The following is a 15094-nucleotide window of genomic DNA, read 5'->3' as shown; positions in this document are numbered from 1 at the left end:
ATGGTTACCTCTGGTGCGTGGTACTGAATGAAAAGTGCTATGAATGAACTTTGGGGGAGATGAAAAATGTTCACTATTTGACACAGATGCGGGTTACTCTGATTTATCTATTTTCTCAAACTGTACAGCTAAGATGTGTGCATTGCAGTATCTGTAAATTTTACCTAAAACAACTAAACTTTAGTGGGCTGTGGGAAGTGGGTAGAGTTAGGGATACGAATAGCAGAATGTTTAAAGTTGTCCAAGGTGAGTGATGAATGCATTTGGGTTCATTAAATTATCCTATTTTTGTTTGAAAATTTCCACAATAGAACATTTAAAAATCATGAAGTATAAAAAATTAAGTATATTATGCAACATTATGGTAACAAAGAATGTTGAAATTTGAGTGGCATAGAAAATATTTGTGATAAATGAAAGAAGGAACTTTAATTAATTATTTATTTATTTGTTTTGAGACTGAGTTTTGCTCTTGTTGCCTGGGCTGGAGTGCAATGGTGCAATCTCTGCTCACTGCAACCTCTGCCTTCCAGGTTCAATGATTCTTCTGCCTCAGCCTCCCGAGTAGCTAAGATTAAACAGGGGCCCGCCATGATGCCTGGCTAATTTTGCATTTTTAGTAGAGATGAGGTTTCTCCATATTGGTCAGGCTGGGTCGAACTCCCGACCTCAGGTAATCCGCTCACTTCAGCCTCCCAAAGTGCTGGGATTACAGGCATGAGCCACCACGCCCAGCCATTGTTTTGTTTTGTTTTTAGAGATAGGGTTTTGTTCTGCTGCCCAGGCTGAAATGTAGTGGCTCAAGCATAGCTCACCGCAGCCTTGAACTCCTGGCCTCAAGCCATCCTTCCCCTTGGCCTTCCAAAGCGCTGGGATTACAGGCATAAGCCACCATGCCCAGCCCTCCAAAAGGAACTTTAAAACAGAACATTTTGAAAAGAAATGTATTGATGTGCAGAAAGTCACTGAAAAACTGCATTCTAAAGTATAAGCAGAGTTGTGTCTTAGCAGTGGGATTATAGGTAATTCTTGCATACAGTGACTTCTAATTCAAGCCACAGACAGTGTAGGCGTTGGCTTATTCCATGTCTCCATCCGTGCAGAGGAAGGCACTGAGGTGAACCCAAGACCCGGGAGGGATATATGTACTTCTTCCCATGGTTCAGGTAGCTGAGGGATTCTGAGGCATGAGTCAATACTCAGGGAGTGTGCACCGCGGTTTCCCGAGACTTCAGACAGAAAAACAAGTACATCTCTCTCTAAAAAGTACATATTTCATGTAGATTCATTTAATACTGTCTTGTGTGTATGTTTCATAATGATCATGATATGTTAATGAGTACAGTTGACAAAGAAAAATACACACGTTACGATTTGGGACTGAAATCTTTTCTCTCTGATTGAGTGAGCAAAACAACCTGAGGACACTGATTTGGAGAATAGTTGAGCGGTGCTTGAAGAGCCCCCTGGGAAGGCACTTGGAGAAGGCGTTTCCATCTGGGAAGTGGGTGAGGCCCTGCTGGGCCCCTGGAGGGGGTCTTTTGTCTGATGAGTTGAGAATGCATCTGGTTCTCATTGTGGGTTAATGGACAGAGACTGATTGACCTGAGCCAGAATGCTTCTCAGAGCCATGGCCAGATTGTCGTCATGAGGGCTGTCCCCAACCCGACCCAGGTGCAAGTGGACATGGAGGTATCATTTACCCTAAAATCATCTAAATTCAAGATGATTTAGATCTAAGTTCAAGAGCTTTCCATCTTGAAGGCAGTTTGGATGCACATTTAAAACTTTGAATATACACATGGTACTACATGGTGTGTACATGCCACATTTTATCTATCCACTCATTCACTGATGGACACTGGTTTCCATAACCTGGCTACTGTGAGTAGTGCTGCAGTGAACGTGGGAGTGTAGACAGCTCTTCAACACACAGATTGCAATTCCTCTGCGTACATGCCCAGTAGAGGGATTGCTGGAACATATGGCGGTTCTATTTTTAGTTTTTTGAGGAAACTCCATACTGTACTGTATGTTTAAAAATTGCTAAGAGTAGATTCTTTTTTCTTTTGTGACTTACATGGACCACAAAATCAAGAATAGCAAAGGTGATGTCTCATGACATCCCTTGTCCCAACACCAGAGCAAGAGACAATACCAGAACATCAGAGACAGGTGACAATGCAACATGAGTGGTGCAGTTCCCGTGGCCGAGGAATTAATTTCATGCTGTCACTAACAGTGTCATAGTCTACAGCTAGACCCTACGGGAGAAGGCAAGCCCCAATTCTTCAGACTGCATCAGGACTCAGGAGGAGGAGATGCAAACTCTCTCAGAGATAGTTTCTGTGAGATAGAAGGTAGGTGAGAAATGGCCTGAGAGCAGCTCCTCATAACACTCCAGGAGAGTCACAGGGCATCCTACATCAGTATAAGAGCAGCTGTGGCTAAGCCCTCCTTATGTGGCATGAAAGTAGATTCTTAAATGTTTTCACCACAAAAAACTAGTAAGTATAGGAGGTGATGTATATGTTAATTAGCTTGACTTAATCATTCTACAATGTAAACAAAAATCAAAACATCACATTGTACCCTATAAATACATAAATTAGTGCCAGTTAAAGTAAAATTTTAAAAATAGAATGTAATCAATTTGGCCGGGCGCGGTGGCTGAAGCCTGTAATCCCAGCACTTTGGGAGGCCGAGACGGGCGGATCACGAGGTCAGGAGATCGAGACCATCCTGGCTAACATGGTGAAACCCCGTCTCTACTAAAAAATACAAAAAACCAGCCGGGCGAGGTGGCGGGTGCCTGTAGTCCCAGCTACTTGGGAGGCTGAGGCAGGAGAATGGCGTGAACCTGGGAGGCGGAGCTTGCAGTGAGCTGAGATCCGGCCACTGCACTCCAGCCTGGGCGACAGAGCGAGACTCCGTCTCAAAAAAAAAAAAAAAGAATGTAATCAATTTAATTCTTTTTTTTTTTTTTTTTTTTTTTTTTTTTTTTTTTTTTGAGACGGAGTCTTGCTCTGTCACCCAGGCTGGAGTGCAGTGGCCGGATCTCAGCTCACTGCAAGCTCCGCCTCCCGGGTTCCCGCCATTCTCCTGCCTCAGCCTCCCGAGTAGCTGGGACTACAGGCGCCGCCACCTCGCCCGGCTAGTTTTTTGTATTTTTAGTAGAGACGGGGTTTCACCGTGTTAGCCAGGATGGTCTCGATCTCCTGACCTCGTGATCCGCCCGTCTCGGCCTCCCAAAGTGCTGGGATTACAGGCTTGAGCCACCGCGCCCGGCCAATCAATTTAATTCTAATTGTAAAGCCGCTAATATTTCTTGTGCAAAATATCTTTATGTTCTAGTGTAATACCCCATATAGTTCCCTTGTGGACATGTACTTAAGATTCTTGATTTTTTTTTTTCTACTCAGATTGCCAGAAAAACACCAATAAGAAAACTAAAAACAACCACCCAAATGCTACACCTCCAATAAGAAGGAACTCAGGAAATAAAGGAGAACTTAATAACTATGTGTTCCTTTAATGATTGGTAAAATATTGCAAAAAATGAAATTTACACGAGACATTGTCTGGTAATTTCGTTTATCTAATCCAAGATTATCATGGTGAATTGCTCAGGGAGATACTTTAGCACAGTACTCAGAAAATTAGGTATTAAATGAATTACTAGGAAATTTAACTGCATAAACAGTGAACTGTGAATATTTTTTAAGTATCATGGGTGTGATGAAAATAATTATTTAACAACTGAAACAGAGAAGCAGCATTTTGACAAGCTGATGAAGCCTGAGGCATCTCACAATTTTCAGATTTCTTGGCTCCCATTCTGGTCACTTTGCATCTCACACCAGCTTCCTGCTGTGAGCGCCCAATGTCATGACTCACGCTACACCTGGTGGGCTGCTGAATAACCTATGGGCATGTATGTATTTGGAAGGGTGTGTGTGTGTGTGTGTGTGTGTGTGTGTGTCTGTCTGACTACTCACTGGTGTATTTCTAGTGCCTACAACATTGCCCCAGCACACACTAGGTACTCAGTAGATACCAGTGCTTATCAGCTATCGTGCTGTGTCTGACACATCATCTCTCAGAAACTTCTCTTTTTGTTTAGTTTTATTTTCCTCAAAGTTATAGACATATCATTTAAAGTCAAATTATTCTCTAATGGGTATGAGAAACTAGCTTTCCTCTGCCAGTCTTTCCACCCATTTCTTACTCTCAGGAAGCAACCAATTTCAACTTTCTTAGCTCTTCTTTTTTAAGAAAAGTATCTTATTCTTCTGATTTCCATGTTGACATTCCTACATCTTGATCATTCCACTTCAGGCATAATCTTTGGGCCTCCCATTAGGGAACATGGGAATTCAGCTCCCGTTATCACCTCTTGCTCACCCTCCATGCCAAACCCGACCCTTCCTATCACACTCCCTTGTCATGCCCTCTGAGAAATCCCAAGCGAGTGTCACTGAAACTTAGTTAGATCACCATTTGGTATTTATTATGACTAGTTAAATCACATTTACCAGTCAGTCAGTTAGTAAAACAGAATCGCTTTTCCACTTCTACATGCTTTTACGTTTCCTCTGAGTAAGTAATCCCTTTTGTCTATACTGGTTTTCTATGTTCTTATTACTAATTCCACTCCACATTCTGCCCCCCTCCCTCCACCAGCATAAGAATCTCCTCTGATCACATTCAAACACATTTGCATGATCAATTTTGTCTTCTTTCAGAAGTGGCTCTCGGTTTCCGTCTGCTCCCACCTGGATGGGTGGTGCCCTCCGTCTGTTAGCTTGTTGGAAATTGTTGGGGCTCTCTCTTCACGAGGAAATGGCCTCAGCCTAGATATTTTCACTCCATTTCCATCTTTTTTTTTCCTATTTTATTACATGGTTGAAAACACAAAATTTATTTATTACATAACACTTCATCATTAGACATACGTTATTTTTGTTATTCATTCTGATGTTTTCCTTAGCAAATGTTGCTAGAAGCAGTATTATTGGTCTAAATGAATTAATTTTAAAAAACGGACTTTGTTTTTCAGGGAAGTTTTAAGTCCATAGTGAAACTGAGCAGAAGGTACAGAGAATCTGCACACACCCCACCCCACACGCGCAAAGCCTCCCTCCCTGTCAACATCCCTGGCTAAGTGGTGCATTTTTCACCACTGATGAGCCTACATTGACACACCATTGTCACCCAGATTCTGTGGTTTATATTAGGGTTCATTCTTGGTGTTGTACATTCTATGAGCTTGAGCACAATTTTTTTTTTTTTCAGATGGAGTCTTGGTCTGTCGCCCAGGCTGGAGTACAGTGATGTGATCTCGGCTCACTGCAACCTCTGCCTCCCAGGTTCAAGCGATTCTCCTGCCTCAGCCCCTCTAGTAGCTGGGATTGCAGGCGTGTGCTACCACACTCAGCTAATTTTTGTATTTTTAGTAGAGATGGGGTTTCACCATGGTCAGGCTGGTTTCGAACTCCTGACCTCAAGTAACCCGCCTGCCTGGGCCTCCCAAAATGCTGGGATTATAGGCATGAGCCACCGCACTTGGTCCTGGGCTTGAACAAATTTATAATGACACGCATCCATCATTAAAGTATCATACAGAATAGTTTCACTGCCCTAAAAGTCCTCCTTGACTTGCCTATCACCCCCTCCCCCAATCCCTGGCAACCACTGATCCTTTACTGTCTCCACAGGTTTGCCTTTTCCAGAAGGTCATAGAATTGGTTTCATACAGTGTGCGGCCTTTTCAGAGTGACTTCTTTCATTCAACAATATGCATTTAAAGTTCCCCCATGTCTTTTCATGGTTTGATAGCTCATTTCTTTTAGAGCTGAGTAATATTCCATTATTTGGATGTACCACAGTTTGCCATTCACCTATGAAGGGCATCTTGATTGCTTCCATATTTTGGCAATTATGAATAAAGTTGCTGTAAACATTGTGTGAGGGTTTGTGTGTAGACATGGCTTTCCAGCTCATTTTGGTAAATACCAAGAAGAGCCATTGCTGAGTGTGGTGTCACTCTTGTGTTAGAGAAGATCCTCTATTTTCTGCTGCTGTGGATTTCTCTTTCTTTACTCCTGCTTTGTAAAAGACACTCCGCCCACATGTTGGTGACCCCAGGTTTCCATCTGTAGTCCTCATTTCTTCCCCTGGGTTCCAGGCTCCTATACTTAATTGACATCTCCTTTTGGGTGTTTAATGGGCATCTTGTTTTAACCTGTGCAAAGTGGATTCATACTCCCTCAACCCACTCAATTCCATTTCCTCTCTTCCCTGACTCAGAGAAGGACGCCACGGCCCATCCAGGGCTCAAGCCAAACAACTGGGAGGCGTCCTTTCTCTTTCTCTTGCTCCACGTTAACTCAGTGATCAAGTCCTGTCACTTCCACCTTCAGTCTGCATCTCACATACTTCCAGTGCTGTCTCCATTTCCTCAACCCTCGTTCAAATGGCTACCTTGTTGCACTTGATTTTCTGTAGGAACTTGATCCAAATGATTTCCCTGCTTCCAGTACAAAGTGGCTTCAGTAATCTTATAAAAATATAAATACAATGATGTCACTCTACATCTTCTAAACCTTCATTTCCCTTTGCAGTTGGAATGATAGCCCTGCCTCCTCTCCCTGGACTGCTCACCCTGCAGCTCTGGTTCTACCCCTCTCTGATTCATGCCACTCTGCCACTACCCTTGTAAAATGTCTCTGTCACTCTCTCAGGCTTTCTTTCTTTTCCTTAAATACCAGGTCGGTTTCTGCCTCTGTGCCTTTGCAATTGCCCTTTTCTCTGCCTGGAATGCTTTCCCAAGCAGTAAGGGACTTTTTAGCATGGCTGAAAATCTTGAACAGGGAACAGGAACTAAACCCAAGCTCCTTGGAGGTAGGAAGCTTGTTTTTCTAATTCACTGTAAACCCGAGTGTCTAGCAGTGAATGAATGAAAGTTATTTTAATCATAGTCTCCCAAAGGAAGAAGTGACTGGGCAAAGTGCTGAGAAGAGAGAGCTGAGAAGCATTCACAAGGAAAGTGAGGCATCCCCCACCCTATCTGGCCACCCATCCCCAGAGCAGATTCTCCAAGTGTGGGGAAGGAGAGGAAGAAGGCGACATGCCCTCCTTCCTGGGTGCACCCCCAGCACTGCAGCAAGACCCAGAGGGAAAAGTCTCCGAGCTCTTGCTGCAGTTTGAAAACAGAGTCACTGACAGCCCATGTGTCTTGGAAGTAGCACACAGCGCCATCAGACCTGTGGGGCCATGTGGCCACGCATGAGGAAAGACCCTGGGGACATGGGACTCGAAGTGGACGGTCACCACAGCCAGCACCATGGCTCACAGCAGCTTAGACAAATTCCCAGGGAGGGGCTGGCGAGGGAAGGTGCCATGCTATGGCGGGCTCCCCGGGCTTGCGAGGGCCTGGCATTTGCAACCTTTTCTACGCCACCCTGCCCCAGTGCAGGGACATCATATCTGTAGCTTGGGATTGGCCACAGGTGGGAATTTATATCACTCCCATTTATATCATGAAAATTAGGAAATATTAGAAATAAGGACGTTTTCTTTTCTCCTCTTTTCCTCCCTGGAAATCCTGGCTTGCCAGCATACCACTGGGAACAGACCTGTAATTGGCTGAGCAGTTCATTCAGTGTGGGGGAGGTGAGGTCTCTAAATCTAAATGGAGTTACAGGAAAGTACATTTTATTCTTCGCATGCATAAAAAAATTTTAGTTTTTTTCATCCTGTAAATAGTTTTAGGTGGCTTCTCTCAGAAGCACACCAGAGACAGAGTCTTAGGTGCAAACGATATGTTAAGGAAGTTCCCCCAGGAGAAATCAGAGTAGGTGATGCCAGCTGGGAAGGAGCCACGCCAGGATGCTGATACAAGTGCTGTGTCAGCTGCGGTGGGTCCACGGGGAGCCCTGGGGCCCAAGTTCCTCTGCAGTCCTGGTGCGGGGCTTTTCAACACTTGCACCCCTTGTCGTCACCACTGGCTGTGGGCTGCTCATGGGACCAAGCGCTCCCAGGTACTGCCAGCTCTTAGCACAAAGGCCTCCTTAGCTGAAGGGACTTCTTAGCATAGTCTCAGAAGGTTGCAGAAGCCGGGGACAGACCTATGTAGGATATGGTGAGAGCAGAGACAACACCTCTGCTGGGGTAGCCCCAGGAAGATGAGGCTGAATTATTCATACTCTTTGATTCTTGGCCCATTATCATCCCTGGTCTGTGCAAGACCCCTGCACCTCATTTCTCATCTTTCCTGCTTTCTCCCTAGCCTCCACTCCCATTTATCCCATGGGCACCCACTCTAATGTGTTGGGGGGTCAATACCCGTTACAACATGTGGCGTGTGTAAAGCCTACAGTTTTACCTGAAGTACCTATGTGTCAGGGGTGTTGTGGTCATTCAGATAGGGTTCAGTTTTAGGAATGCACCCTTCCATGCATGGGGAAAGGAGCAAGGTGGGGCCCCACTCCCTGAAAGTATAGGAAAAGCATCTGCACAGTTTGGTCCCGCGTGACTCCAGGACAGAGACAGGGTGATCTGCATCAGAAACACAGCGGGTCCACTGGGTGTGGCAGGCTTTGGCAACACCCTGGCAGCTGTCCAGGGCAGAGCACCCATCCAGTGTCGGAAATGGCTAAGGGAGATTCCTGGCAGTGCTCTCTGCGGAAGCCCGGCACGGCTTTGGCCAGCATGGGAGCCTCTGTTCATAGCAGCTTCCTGTAGGGAGGTGGCATTAGGAAGGGTTTGGGAGGGTTCCTAGTCCTGGGAACAACAGCACCACCAAATGAGTGACTGATCATTGAAGAAAGTTGACTTATTTTACCCCAAAATATATTTCTTTGACTTCTTTTGAAATGGCTGCTGTAGGGCCAGCAGACTGAAATGGCCCTGCAAACCTGTCTTGTGGGGGAAACTTGCCTCTGTACAGAATCTCCGTTGTTGCATTCAGGCCTTCCCTTTCTAGGCCTTTCCCCAATCTAAGGGAGGCTGACACACTGACACTTCCAAAGGTCTGAAAGGAAACATTTGCCATCTGTTTCATCTGGGGCTATATTATGAGGGGCTTCATCTAGACCAGCTTTGCTGGCCATAACCTGTCCTGTCTCTAAAACCTGGTTTTGGCCATGCTCTGAGCCTGCATTCTTTCTATAACCTCAAGATGGTCTAGAAACTTCCATACCTTACCGGGGGGTGGGACTTCTTTCTGAAGGCTCCTGTGGATACACGTTAAATAAATTTGTATGCATTTTATCCTATTAATCGATCTGCCTCATGTCAGTTTATTTTTCAGAGAACCTTCAGGGGCCAAGGCAAAAGCTCTCCCTTGCCCCCCACGTCTGGACCCAGACATCAAGCCAGACACCCATGAGGCAGGCAGGGAGGGCCGAGCCTCCGGATCTGCCCAGATCCATGCTCGTTCTTACTGTAGCGGTTCCCAGAGAGCCTAGTGGCAAAGACCCAAGAGGGAGTTTGTTTCTCCCGGTTCAGAGATAGCTTATTATGGGGCAAAGACTCAAAATCAAAACCTGCTCTGTGGTAGCTCCAGTCTATTATCCATCTCTGATGGCTGGGGGCTCAGCCCACTGCCTGCCTCACTTGGAGGCCACAATGCCCCTCTACCAGCGTGGGCCTGGCTGGCGTGTTCGGGCTGACTCCATCCCTTTAGCCATACTTAATCAGGTCAGGGTGGAGCCTTGACTGTACATGAATCCTTCTTGGTACAAGAATTAGTATCAAGAAAGCCAGCCCCCCTCTGTTGGGCATGTGATGTGCAGACTCAGGAGCTGTGGGGCAGCCCAGGGGCATCGGGACGCCGGTCATGGAGAGAAGAGAAGGAAATGCATGCTCAGAGAGGAGCAGAGTCAAGACCTGGACAGTGCTGGGGGTTTCCAGGTGGCGGCTCCAGGCCCTTCTGAAGCTAGCCGTGATCTCGGCCTTGCTGTCTGATAGACACTCCACCGTCTTCACAATGAAAGCCATCATTGTCGTCTTTCCCATTTTCTTTCTTGGGGACTTCCTCTTCATTTACCCAATTTAACTCAAGCCCCTTTTCTTTAGAGGACCCTCCAGACCTTTCTAGGCTGCTGGTTGCTTCCTTCTGTGTTTTCCCAGAGTGCTTTGCCTAGGTCCCCCTGAATTCCTTAAAGGTGTAGTGTCTAAATTTGTCTTCGTCGCGCCATCGTGTGTTACAGAACTTGACAAGACAAAACGTAAACAGAGCCTTAGAATGAGCTGCTTAGACCGAGTCTCAAAGCGATAAAATAAACTCCTGGTGCCTAACAGCAAAATTTTCAAGAAATTTGGCTATGAAGAGGAGCGAGTGTGGTATCCGGGGGGAGGATGAAATGATATATCAAGTGACAAGAGGACCTGGCAGGCCAGCAGGAGGCCCGGTGAGCTCGGCAGGGAGAGGGCAGCCATCCAGGGCAGAGCTGGCTTCAGAGCACCTTTACGTGAGAATGTGTGATACTTGATTTTCTGCTTCCATAGCAAAATATTCTTTTTAAGAAAGACTGTCATGTGATCCTGAGCTGTTTTTGATGCATATTTCGGTGGTTCTTCAAAAGGCTTGGGTGTTGAGGAAGCTCAAGATCCACACGTGAAGATAACTGCCAGCCCTCAGCCCCAGTAAACCTTCAGAGAACCCACGAGGTCTGGGCTGAGACTGGAGAGCTCAAGGAGAGTAAGAAGAAAAAGATGGGTGGAGCGGCTGAGCACAGCTTGGATCTCAGCAAGAACCCTGAGGAGGTTCTGAGTCAGTGGCAGTTGCAGGGGCAGTTGCTGGTGGCAGTTGGAAGTGCAGGCAGTTACAGGTGGTTCCGCAGCAGTTGGAGGGAGGGACAGTAACCAGGGAAGTTTAGCGCCAGCAGGGCTGCAGGCCACAGGCCGGGGCTGGGGGAGAGGGAAGGTCGAGAGAGCGGCAAACTGTCGAACTCCTCCCTCTTCATGCTCCGCAGTTCCCCAGCCACGTGTTTGGTGTAAATGAGGAGACCTGGAGGGGCCAGCTTGCAGGGTGGGGTCCAGTTGCCCGGAAGGGCAGGGAGCGGGCAGAGGTGGGGTGCAAGGCATGGCAGGAGGCCCAGTCCACCCTGTTCGTCCTTCCCTCCCACATCAGGCTGGCACTCTGCACATTTAGGGTGCGGCCAAGCCTCAGCCAGCAGAAACGAGTCTGGTCTTGCTGACCGGCCTGGCCAGCTGGCGGAGAAAAGGAGAAGACGGTGTCTCTAGGGAGATCCTGGGCCTGGGTGGCAGCGTCTGTCTAACCTGTTTGGCTTCTGTCTCTTGAGTAGCCCATCTGCAATGAGGAAAGGGCGAAGAGGCCCCAGGGCTCAGGCCCACCACCCACGCCCCCATTCTCACAGCCCTGCTGGGCCAAGGCATCTCTCGAGTGGGCCGTACTGACTGTTTTTCTTGGTTGCCTGCCTGACTCCAATCTACTCTCCACAAAACAGTTAGAATTAGAAAACAGGCGAAAGCCACGTCTGCCTCCAGCCCTGCTGTGCTGCCTATGGCTAGCCACCTGCCCCAGACCCCACAGTCATGGCTGGTCACCTGCCTTAGACTCCACAGCCCTGCTGGCCGGTCACCTGCCTCAGAACCCACAGTCAGCTCCTGCCTCCTGCAGATGTCATCTAGGACTCAGCAAAACGACCTCTCATTTTCCTATCTCACAGTGCCTCCCTGCCATGCTCTGGCTCTGTATCCTGTTAATTTATTTCTAGTCCTTATAAAGTATGAGCCTTTCTCTGTTCAGAATCCGTTAGAGGCCCTGTGTTTTCATCCAGCACTTAGCATACATGCGTTGCAGAAGGTGCAAATTAGTCTTGTAGAAGAAAATAAAATCTTGGGACCCCCCCCAAACTCAGTGTGCCAAAGGCAAAGTTGCGCCTGTGAAGTGAGTCACACAATACCACCTTTCTTCTGTTCCCAGAGAGACAGCTGCAGTTTCACGACCCTGTGTCACAGCCTCATCGATCAGGCCGGTTCTCACATGGCCTCTGTCACGAATTGTTCACAAGGAAGTGTAGCCGTTTGTCTTAGTGCCTCCCCTCCCTCCCTTCCTTCCTGCTGGGTTTTTTTTTCCCCCTTTACTGAGTCTCCACAACCGTCTTTGGAAAGCTGAGATCACAGATACTCCTGTAACTCATGACTTTCCTGGGCACATCCCCAACCTCTGGTTAAATAAACCTCTGTTGATGGAGACTCCCGCCTCAGTCACATTTGGTTAGCAGACTCTGGCTTAAAAGTTTTGGTGACTTTGACTTGTATATGCTGAAACTACAGTGGCCAGTCAGATTTTGGAAGCTCCTGGCATTTCTGTCTCTTTGGCCTAATCTTCTCCATACTGACGCCCCTCTCTCTGTCTCTCAGACCCCGCTGGCAGACTTGTTGCTACCAAACACAGCACGCTGGTTTCTCTTTCTCTAAGTTCTTTTCAGGATTCGTTTTGCCACTGAACTTTTTTTTTTTTACTTGATGACATGTCTTTTGTCGACAACTGATGTCTGCTGAAGGCAGAGGTGCTCCCTGGTTCAGGCATGGATGTCTAATATCTCATGGACTCTGATGTTATCTTCCACATTGGTTTCTGATTTTGTTCCATCACAGTGGTTCAGGCATGGATGTCTAATATCTCATGGACTCTGATGTTATCTTCCACATTAGGTTCTGATTTTGTTCCGTCACTCCCTAAAGTGTGTTTGCTGAGATGCAATAACCCATTCAGCAAAATATTCCTTGCAATAGGAGCAAAATATTCCTTGCAATAGGAATTGTTGCACTTTCTTATAAATGTTTAGGTTGGGTGCAGGCTCTTGCACCCAAAGACCACCAAGGGAAGGTGAAAAAGCCGTAGCCCCTGAGCCACAGGCCCTGAGTTAGTATTTAGCTCTCTGTTTGCACAGCTTTGACGACAGAGCCTTAGACAGGCCACCTCTCTATCTTGACTGGCAAAACAGGAGCAGGGGGAGCCCAGCAGTGTCTTCTCTCTTGGAGGGTTTTGCAGGGATCAAGTGAGATAATGTCTGGGGGAGTACTTTTGTAAAAGGCAAATAGTTACACTAAGACAGGTCCAGTCTTTTATAATTTAAAGCAGTGTGTAAATGGTATGTCCTCAGACGGTTGCCTTAGTGAACAATTCTAAGTGTTTTCTTTTGCGCACTTAATAAAGCTCACATTTATGTCAGTCAAGATATAAGTTCCTATTTTTTTCTGCCAGGGTATGTTACAACTTCACGTTTCCAAGCAAGGCCCAGGCTGGCCCAGATGGGACACGAGTCCCCCAGTAAAGATCGGGGCACTTCTGGGGGTCCCACCTGAGGGATCTGGTGCCTAAAGTCAGCCTTGGTTGTAGGCCCCCAAGACACAAAACCTGTACAGGTCAAGAAGTGACACATCTCTGGCCTGTGAGGCCCTCATGTGCCAGGTGGCACTCTTTCTAAAAGACAGACATAATGCCAATGACTTCAGTCATTTTCCTCATTTTATGTGGCTATTTTAAAAAGCTGTCCTCCAGAAACAAAAGAATCCCTGAGATAAAATTTCCCGCAGCAAAATGCTCCATCTGACTGGGGTCCAACCTGGGGATGGGAGAGCTGGATGGTCCTGGACACAGAGTTAGGTCTGTGCGGTTAAAGGCAGAATTAATGTTCCTTGTACTGAACTGAAAAGAACAGATTTAAAAATCTTATCTTTTGTACTTCCATCTAAGCTACTTTAGGGAGTTTTCTGGCTATGAAGCACCCGAACCTTGAGCTGTAATTCAGAAATAAAACCTATCTGCCCCCTCTGTCCACCTTCCTTTCCATCCTTCTGGAAAAAAGCAAAAGGACAATTCTTTATACTAAAGAGAGCATTAATGCAAGCGTGAGTCTGAATGACAATCAGATCAATAGCCAATTTCAGAAAAAGCCTTCAGTGTTTCTCAAAAGAGAGGCAGAGGGAAGGCGCGGGGGTGCCGTGACTGTGCACCTTGGTGGAAAGGTGCTGGGATGGTTCGTGCTCTGGGACAGTTGTGCCTCCCCTTGGGGTGGGGACGCATGGGGGGCTCTGGTGCTGAACCACAAAACACACCAACCCCTCGCAGGCAGACCCCAAGCAGCACAGGTGTGGGATTTGGTTCCCGCAGCATTTTAAGACCATTTGAATTGCTTAGACACATTTTAAAATGAGAAACTTTCATACAAAAAAATTTTTTCTGGCTTCTCTGGAAAAGAGAAAAGGCCTTGGGCATGTGTGTCCCTGTGGTGAGAAGAGGCTGGGACTGAGGAACGGGCCCCAGCGTGCCCAGAGGCCCTGTCCTCTTTTCCTTAGAGAGGCTGATGGTGACAGCTTGGGCCAGTTTACGTCTCCTGCCTGGTCCCTGTTGTTATTTGAATTTGTGACCCTTGTTGCTAAGATCCTTCCCAAAAGAAGGGCAGATACAACAAGGTTATTGCAGATTTTAAAAGTTGAACTTTGTCGGTGGAGAGCCCAGACAATACCCCGGAAAGGCACACGCTGGATGAGCTGCAAGGGGCTCAAAACCTAGACTTCATAAAATTGGCTTTTCTTTGGCACTTTTCCACGTTTAATCAGATGATTAAAGTCCTTGAAACATGTCAGCTTTTTCAGGTGGACTGAGGTTAAGAAAAGACGGAGAGGGCTGGGGGAGGGTCAGTGAGTGCTCTCCATCCCGGAGCTGTCCGGGCGCAGGAGGGATTCAGGGCTGAGCCGGGGCTCCACGCAGGACCTCCCTGGTCTTTCTGCCTGGAAGACAAGGATCTTCTTGGGTTGTTTTTGGACAGTTTTGCTTTATTCACGTTTGTCAGAGAGAAAATGTGGTTGGCTGAAGTGTGGGCTCTGAGAAAGGACTAAAAATAAGAAAACCCTGAGATGGAAATGAAGACTCAGAAGACAAGAGACAATCATTCTTTCTTCTAAATCTTGGGAGAATTTTTTTGTTTTGTTTTTTAATGGCAGGGGGAGCTAAAACTTATAAAACCCTTATAGAAGGAAAGGGATCCACAGTATGATTTGGGGACTGACTTCTTACCTATTCAGAATGGAACGTCCCTGTTCATGAAGAAGCTTG

General features: G+C 46.8%; 1 long non-coding RNA gene across 1 annotated transcript; it reads left to right on the top strand.

Moving 5' to 3' along the window:
- The first annotated feature begins 10848 nt into the window (after positions 1-10848).
- LOC104670249 lies at positions 10849-14619 on the top strand. The gene is made up of 2 exons (XR_004055627.1): positions 10849-12618; positions 12688-14619. It is a non-coding gene; the product is annotated as an uncharacterized LOC104670249 (long non-coding RNA).
- The last annotated feature ends 475 nt before the right edge of the window (positions 14620-15094 follow it).

Source organism: Rhinopithecus roxellana, chromosome 21 (assembly GCF_007565055.1).
Source record: "Rhinopithecus roxellana isolate Shanxi Qingling chromosome 21, ASM756505v1, whole genome shotgun sequence".
Lineage (NCBI taxonomy): Eukaryota > Metazoa > Chordata > Mammalia > Primates > Cercopithecidae > Rhinopithecus > Rhinopithecus roxellana.
This window is presented reverse-complemented; position numbering and strand designations above follow the sequence as displayed.